The sequence below is a fragment of the Malania oleifera genome, chromosome 1, assembly GCF_029873635.1.
Source record: "Malania oleifera isolate guangnan ecotype guangnan chromosome 1, ASM2987363v1, whole genome shotgun sequence".
NCBI classification, from domain to species: Eukaryota; Viridiplantae; Streptophyta; class Magnoliopsida; order Santalales; family Ximeniaceae; genus Malania; species Malania oleifera.
Window position 1 is genome coordinate 56,079,267 of NC_080417.1, and position 9,176 is coordinate 56,088,442.

The 9,176-nt window shown below is 38.7% G+C and overlaps 1 pseudogene; it reads left to right on the forward strand.

The window, feature by feature from the left end:
* The first annotated feature begins 256 nt into the window (after positions 1 to 256).
* On the forward strand, positions 257 to 1,868 carry LOC131164207 (basic endochitinase-like; annotated as a pseudogene).
* The last annotated feature ends 7,308 nt before the right edge of the window (positions 1,869 to 9,176 follow it).

The window sequence follows — 9,176 nt, forward strand, 5'->3', positions numbered from 1 at the left end:
TTCACTCATCTTTTATCCTTCCTCCCACAACACCACATAGGCACACATATCTTCCACTCTTCCTTGCCACCTTATGCCACAGTTATCATATAAATTGCCACCCTATGACACACTTATTTTATGAATTGTGTTGTCTTTAACCTCTTGCTTGCTTCCATCCATGCCATTGAAAAGAGAAAAAAAAATGGAGTGTTCTTTCTCAAGAGCCTATAAATACCACCCCAGACCCTTCCCCTCGCCAAACCCAAAACCAACCATGAAGTTCTATACCATCCTAGCTAACCTTTCTCTCCTCTGCATCGCCGGAGCCTCCTCTCAGCAATGCGGAGAGGCGGTGAATGGAACCCTCTGCGCCAACGGGCTGTGCTGCAGCCAATGGGGTTACTGCGGCACAACCTCCACCTACTGTTGTGAGGGCTGCCAGAGCCAATGCGCCTTCCAAATCCCTCCGCCACCTCCCTACGTTCCGCCGCCGCCGCCCCCGCCACCTAGCCCCCCGCCGCCGCCTCGCGCTCCATCCCCCAGAAGCCAGGCCCTTGAGTCCATCATTAGCGAAGATCTCTTCAACGAACTTTTGCTGCACCGTGCTACGTCACCGTGCCGAGGGGCGTTCTACACCGACGATGCTTTTATCCAAGCCGCCGGCAGGTTTGAAGAATTTGCAAACGCCGGTGACGTAGAGACTAGGAAACGGGAGGTTGCGGCGTTTCTGGCCCAAACCTCGCGTGAAACCACAGGTTATATAATTGATCAGTTTGCATTTCATATTTAAAATGACGTAAAGTAATGGGCTGACCTCAAGACAACTTAATCAATGTTCACTTGGATCAATGTTTTGTTTTAACAAAAAAAAAAAAAACACAAAACACAAAACAAAACAAACAAAACACGCCCGTCCCAAAATTAAGGGCCCCATTTTTAATTTTTTTAATAATTATAAAACTATCATCTTCTTATCTTAATTTTTAATATTAACAAAAAAATTGAGAAACACTAAAAAATAATTTTCAAATTTCATGTACATTTGTGTAAATATTTAAAAATAAAAAAATAAAAATTTTATTACGTACTCATGAATTAATCGATATCTTAAATTATTATATAATTTCAGGAGGATGGGACACTGCACCGGATGGTCGATATTCATGGGGTTATTGTTGGATTCGTGAAGGAGCCACCATCCCCGCTGACCAACTCGATGATTATTGTATTGCTAATGACCAGTATTCATGTGCAGTTGGCAAGAAGTATTATGGCCGACGTCCCATTCAACTTTCCTAGTAAGTAGTCATTTGAACTTAGAATATCTTTTTTTTTTTTTATTTGTTAGTGTTTAAAGAAGTACCTCAATTATAAATTCACTTAGGTAATTTAATTATTAGAACTTAGGAAATTAAATATAGTATTATAAAACAAATACACTTTATTCACATAATTCAAATAATTCTACATGCACGACATTCTTTATAATGTGTTGTACCAAAGCGATACTAAGACATAATTTATGTAGTAACTTCAACTACACTTCGACGGGGTATAACTTAGGTTATGATCTACTAAAGAACCTAGACTTGGTGGAGGCTGATCCATACATATCTTTTGAGGCGGCGTACTGGTTTTGAAAGACTCCACAACTACCAAAGCCCTCATGCCATGACGTCATGATTGGTAACTACACACTGTCAGCTGTAGACATTACAACTGTTCGGTACGGAGGTTTTGGGCTTTACACCAACATCATCAACAGTGACATAGAATGTGGTGGTGGCTACTCAAGCGAGCAGGAACAGGACCGTATTGGGTACTACAAAAGATATTGTGAAATATTAGGTGTGGACACCGGCGACAACCTTAGTTGTGCATACTAGCATCCTTATGGTTTGACCCTTAAGAAAAAGGAGGCCAAAAGAGGTGCTTCCTATTCAGATCAGTAACTTCGAAGCTACTTGTAGATCAAGCTAGCTAAAAATTAATAGGAAGTTATATGCTGTTTAAGCTAGCTACATATTGTATTAATAGTTTATGGCAACATGATGGACATGCAATACCGTGAAATATGTGGCAATAAGCAGTTGCTAAATATGTAGCCTATTATGACTAATAAATAAAATGAGGTGTTAATTAGTTAATTATATCGTGATTTGACCTTTTATTTCAAAGTCATCATCATAATCGTCTTGGAATAATGTCTATCATTAGTTCTTGACTGTAAAAAAAAGTCTCCTAGGAGACATCTTAGCACATGTAGTGTTTATTAGTTAATTATATCATGATTCTAATTTTACGTCAAAATCATCATCATAATCATCTTTGAATAATTTCTATCACTAATTTTTCACTATAGAAAAAAAGGAAAAAAAAAAAAAAGGTCCCTAGGGACATATTAGCATGTTCATATAATTAAAGTTTGGAACTTCTATATTAAAAACTCATTATTTGAATTATGTGAGAGATAGGAAGGTGTATGGGATGATATGTGGGTTGCTCATATTATGAAGTTTAAGCCTAATGTGAGCTTCAATTTAACAAAACACACTATAGAAAAAGAGGCTTGTCCACCCCCAAAAACACAACAAAATATGCTTTTCATTTTCTTTGGTACACTTTAGCACATATGAGCTATAGTGCACTAAATATTGGTTTCTTGATTTTCTTGATCTCAATTTTCTTTTTCTTTTTCAATTGTTATTACTATTATTTTTAAAATTTATTTTGGCTTTCTAGTGATATAGATCTATCTTTAGAAGGTTTAGCATAGGAATTGGAGCTCTAGACTAGAAACAAGTTGGAAGAAGTTTTTAAAATAATGGTTAAGATTTTATAGGAGGTGTTAGAGTTTGAGCAATAACAGGTTGTAGTGAGAGACACATTACCAACTAGCTATCTGTTGTTTGTGGTGTGGCTCTTATACTTTGGATTTCATAAACAAAAAAAAAAAACACAAAGGGGCAACACAGCAGGGACTCGTCGACGAGTGCCCTGTGCTCATCGACAAGTAGATCCCGAGAGCAGAAATCTCAGAATTCTGGAGATATCAAGAGCAGAAAGTGGGCTCGTCAATGAATGTCCTATTCTCGTCAACGAATGGCCTTCTTTAGATTGTCGATGAATCCTCTGTACTCATTGACGAGTATGCCTAGGCTGCAAGTAGTTTTTAAAATTTTGAATTTGAACATTGGGGTGGTTGGGTAATCAAAGGGAAACCTCTGAAACACTTTTGCAAATGTCATTTTGGGCATGTATTGAGTGTTTGTGATCATTTTGAGAAGTGTATTGTGTACTTTGAGATTTCCTAAGTGAAATTTGTGTGCCATTGCTTTTGTGGATGTAGGTTTTGCCGAACCACGTAAATCATGCTGTTGCTCTTGTTGTTTATCATTTTTTGGTTGAGTTTTTATTCACTTGTTGTATTTATTCCACTATGCTTAGTATTTATCCCATCCATATCACAACAAATTGGTATCAGAGTGATTGCTGTTATTGCATCGGGATCGTCTTCTACAAGATTTGACATCGTCAAATTTGATGGAACTAGGAACTTTGGTATATAGCAAAGGAGAGTGAAAGACATTCGTGTACAACAAGGAATGGGAAAGGCATTACTTGGTGTAAAATCAGATGGAATAGATGAGGCAAACATGGGGAGAATTGCAAGCAAAGGCCACTTCTAATATACGCTTGTGTTTGGCCGACAAAGTACTCAATCGGCTGATGGAGGAGGATTCTCCAGTGGCTATATGGCGAAAGTTAGAGAGCTGGTACATGCCCAAATCTCTCAATAATAAACTTTTTCTTACGTAACATTTGTATTGACTTAAGATGGTTTAAGGATCAAACTTAGATCAACACATTAATGCTTTCAATCAAATTATTTGTGATTTGATGAGAGTTAATGCTAAGTTTGATGTGGATGACAAAACTTTGATGTTGTTAAACTCTTTGCCCTCGAATCATACCTATGAAAATCTTGTGACCACTCTTATGTGGGGAAGAGAAACTCTTGATCTTGAAGAGGTAACGAGTGCTTTGCTAAATTTTCATCAAAGATTGAAAATATGTGATGCAGGAGAAGGATTTGTGGTAAAGGGTAATAACGAGCAAGGCAAAGGAAAATCCAAACATGGATCAAGTTAGAACTTTCGCGATCAATCCAAAAATAAGAAAGAAATCTAGTATTATAAATGCGATAAAAAGGGGCATGTGAAATCGAAGTGTCCGGATTGAAAGAAGGGAAATTCTGAGAAACATGAGGGTACTTCAAAATCTATGAATGTTGTTCAAGAAAAATGTTTAGCATGTAGTGATAGTGATGTTCTATCAGTTTCAGTGGGGTCGGATAATCTAACGAACTCTTGGATACTTGACTTGGCATGTTCTTATCACATGACTCCGAACAAGGAGTGGTTTAGCACTTACAAGTTAGTGAATTCTAGATAAGTTCTTATGAATAATGATGCGTCTTGCAAAATCATTGGTATAGGAAACGTAAAGATAAAAATTTCTAATGGTGCTGTAAGAATGTTGTGTAATGTAATACATACAAGAGTTGAGGAAGAGTTTGATATCATTTGGAACTTTGAACTATAATGGCTTTAATTAGAAGTCCAAATATGGAGTTCTGACGGTATGGAAAGGTAATCTGACTATAATGAAAGGGCAAAAATTGGATGGAAATATCTACACTTTGCAGGGAACTACCATTATAGGTGGAGCTGCAGCTATAAATGCTGAATCAGATGAGACCATCTTGTGGCATATGCACCTTGGGCATATGGGGGAACACGATATGATGGAACTACATAAGAGGAAACTTTTGAAGGGTTTAAAGTCATGTCAGCTGGAATTTTATAGGATTTGTGTTCTTGGAAAATAGAACAAGGCAAAGTTCAGATCAACTATACACAAGACCAAGGGTATTCTTGATTTTGTGCATTCAGATGTTTGGGGTCTAGTTAGAGATGCATCAAAGGGTGGACATGTGTATTATGTGTGTTTCATTGATGATTACTCACGAAAGGTCTAGGTTTACTTCATGCATCAAAAATCAGATACGTTTGCCAAGTTTATGATTTGGAAGGTTGAAGTGGAAAACCTGACAGGAAGGAGAATCAAATACTTAAGGTCAGATAATAGGACTAAGTACGCTGATTCTTGGTTTATGGATTTTTGTGCAGAACAGGGCATCAAGAGACACTTTACAGTTCACCGGACACCTCAGCAAAATGGTGTGGCGGAACGAATGAACAGAACTCTTTTTTGAAAGGGCTTGGTGTCTCAGATTAAATGCAGGGCTACCAAAGAACTTATGGGACGAGGCAGTGAGTAATGCTTATTTTCTAATAAACTGATCACTAAGGGCATCACTAGAGGATACAGTAGAAGAAGGGGTTTGGATAGGAAATGCAGTAGACTACTCCAGATTGAAAGTATTCAGGTGTCCAGCCTATGTTCACGTATCTAGTGGGAAGAGGTCTAAGCTTGACCCAAAGTCTCATTATTGCATCTTTTTGGGATATCTAGAGGGTGTGAAGGGGTACAAGTTATGGGACCTAGTGGCAAACTAGGTGGTTAGTAAGGATGTAGTCTTTGATGAGAAGACTATGGTAAAACATACTCAAGAGTTTGATAAACAGAAACAAGAGCTAGAAAGCTGGGGCAGTGATGAACATGTTGTGCAGGTGGAGTTGGAAGCTCAAGGCAACAGAAATGATCATGGTCCTATGGCTGCAGGGAGTTTTAGCTCAGGGAACCAGCAAGTCAACAATATTCCTACGTGGAAATCCAGATGCACTATAAGGCCTCCACAAACGTATGGATTTGAAGAGTTAGTATCTTATGCTTTCCTTACTAGTTGCAATGATCCAACTAAGAGGCAGTGCACGGCCAGGAGAAAGATAGGTGGATGGGTGCGATGATTAAGGAGATGGAATCACTACATAAAAATCAAACTTGAGATTTGGTGGAGCTTCCAGATGGGAAGAGACTGATAGTTTGCAAATGGTATATAGGAAGAAGGAGGCAATTTCATAAAAGGAACAAGAGAAATTCAAGGCACTGTTGGGGGCAAAAGTATACTCACAGAAGAAGGGAATAGATTATGATGAGATATTTTCTCTAGTGATCTGACATACTTTTATCAGAATTGTGTTGGGGTTGGTAGCTCATTATGATTTTCATTTGGAACAAATGGATGTGAAGACGACGTTTCTTCACGGTGACTTGGAAGAACAAATTTACATGGTATAGCCGGAGGGATTCATTGAATTGGGAAAAGAAAATCTAATTTGCAGGTTGAAGAAATCTCTTTATGGGCTGAAATAGTCTCCAAGGCAATGGTATAAATAGTTTGATTCCTACATGATCAAGATTGGTTACAAAAGGTGTGAGTATGACTATTGCGTATATGTGAACAAACTTGATGATGACCCACTTATTTTTTTGTTATTGTACGTAGATGATATGTTTATACTAGCAAAAGATTTAACTGAGGTGAATCAGTTAAAGGACTTGTTGTATAAGAAATTTGATATGAAGGATCTTGGATCAGCCAAGAAAATACTTGGAATGGAGATTCACCGTGATAGAAATGCAGTGAGATTATGGCTATCTCAGGGCGGTTATATATAGAAGGTGTTGGAGAGATTTAACATGTGTGATGTAAGACTGGTATGTACACCTTTAGCGAATCATTTTTAAATTGTCTATTGCAGGTTGCCCAAGTACGAATGAGGAAATCTAGGACTTGTCAAAGGTCCCCTATATTAGTGTTGTGGGGAGTTTAATGTATGCTATGGTGTGTATAAGGTCAGATTTGGCTAATGCGATGAGCGTGGTAAGTAAGTTTCTCTCTAATCTAGGAAGGCAGTTGTCGTGATGTCCCGGACCTGACCAAACACTTGCATGGGTGCGGCTGCAAACTAGGAAAAATGGGGCGACTTTGAAAAGAATATTTTTGTGGAAAAAAAAGTGCAATGGAGTCACCACTAACCTTTTCGAGTGTGGTTAGAACACTTGATTACTACCCTCTAAAGGGTAGAATCGGTCTGCGATACCAGAGTTGGGCTCAGGAGTTTGGTTACGCAAAGGAAAGGTATTAGCGCCCCCTACACGCCTATTCTTACGAACGGTACCTAATTAATTGAAAATTATCTCAAAATAAATCTAATAGACCTTAGAAAAATACTCCCTATCAAAAATCAAATAAAATGCACAAAACAAAATACTATATAAGTATTCCCTCAAAACTAGGGCATATCATGTTTGGAAGAGCTCAATGCCTCCCTTTGCAATCATCGGGATTGGATAATTGAGAAAATAGCGTACAAAGTACACTCCGAGGGGTTTTGAAATCTTTATGAAATTTTCTAAGTGAGAAATAGTTTTCCAAAATGTTTGAATTTTACCTGAAGATCAAAAAATAAAAACAAAATGAGTTTCTCAACTCAAAATTTTTTTCTTTTTGTATTTTCCTGAGATTTTTCTGACTTCTTATAATAATTTTCCTTATATATTTTTTCAAACCATTTCGGAATAACAAAAAGGTAATTACGCAAAAACGATGAAAACCAAGTTAAAAACATTTTTTTAGGATTTTTCCTGAATTTTTTGTATTTTTATGATTTTTTCGACATTTTTATGACCTTTTTATTGAAATTTAGTGAATTTTATGGATTTAAAAAGAATTTATTTCAAATATTGAAAATAAAGAAAAGGGGAAAAGGAGAAGAACCGATGTATCCCAGTTCAAGGGTTGCGGACCAATCGAACTTTGATCGATCTGTGAAAGATCGGTTTAAGGTTTGAATTAGGATCATGGGGGCCACGTATCACGCGATAAGTGGGAGATGCATGTGTTCAGGGATTGGTGATGTGGCCTGATCGTGGACATCGCTAGGGGACGCTGATCGGACAGCTCTGAGTAGCATACGACTCTGCTTGCAAGTGTGGGGAAAAGGCAACGTACGTGTCACTCATCCAGTGGGGGAGTGAGAATGGATGAGGTGGTGTTATCTGAGCCGTCCTTGGGGGAGTGGAGATTTGACGACTAGGGAACGAGGCGGCTCATGCATTTATTACCGGGGGACAAGGCCACCACGTGTCAGCCTCTAAGAGATGATGCATGCAGTTGTTAATGATGGCTTTTGACATGGGTGATCGGGACCATCAACGGGGATTAGAGATCCAACCATGCTAGGGAGATGCATTATGCTTATTGACGTGGCTGAATCTCAACCATGCGAAGAATTCATGATCATACGGTGGGGAATGAGTAGCACGTGGATCGCTGACATGCTTTGATTGTAGTCATTCACAAGAAACTCGCCTTGAGTGGTGATTATAGGAACATGTGGCTTTTCTGATCGAACGGCCAAATTCGTGCCACATGTTCAAATTGGATGTTCTCGAGGCAAAATATATTTAAACTTCAATTTTTCTCTTTTGTCTCTTTTCTCAGTCTCATTCGAAGCCTCCCCCTTCTTTCTTATCTCTCTCACTCTCTTTTCTGCAACTTAAAAAAAAAAACCTGACTTTCTCTCTACACCTTCTTGTTCTTAAGCTCCTGAAATTAAAAACCTTAATCCCTGCAACAATTTCATCACCTCTTTTCTTCTTTTCATGTTCCCCCCCCCCCCCCCGAGCTTCAAACCCCCTCCCGAAGCCCCAAGAAACCCTAGAATCCTCCGCAACCCTTCTCTACCTTTCAGATTGTGCCTTCTCTACTTTTGAGACTTACTCCATCTTAAAGACTTTCCACCTGGTGAGGACTAGTGAAGTGCTTCTAAGCTCGACACGCATTTTGTTTAAGGAACCCTAGGAGTGTTCGTTTGAGATTCGAGTGAGAAGATTTCGAGCTAATCCTCGTGTTTCTAGATAAACACAAACTCCCCCCCCCCCTTTTTATTTGCATTTCCTATTTTTTATTTTTGTTGTGGAAAATATTGGTGATGTGTGTGATGTGCATCGCATTGATCGAATATCGGTTGTGTTCTATTTGTTGATGGTGAGGTGTTAGGGTTTGGTTTTTGATTCTAGTGAAGTTGCAAGTTATGAACAGAAGTTGATTTGAACTGTCTCTAACTAGGTGAGGGGTGCCTGGGTTGACTCGTGCGAGTCAACCCGAGGTGAGTGGCGTGAGTCAAACTAGGGTTGACTCACACGAGTCAACCCGAGTGAAT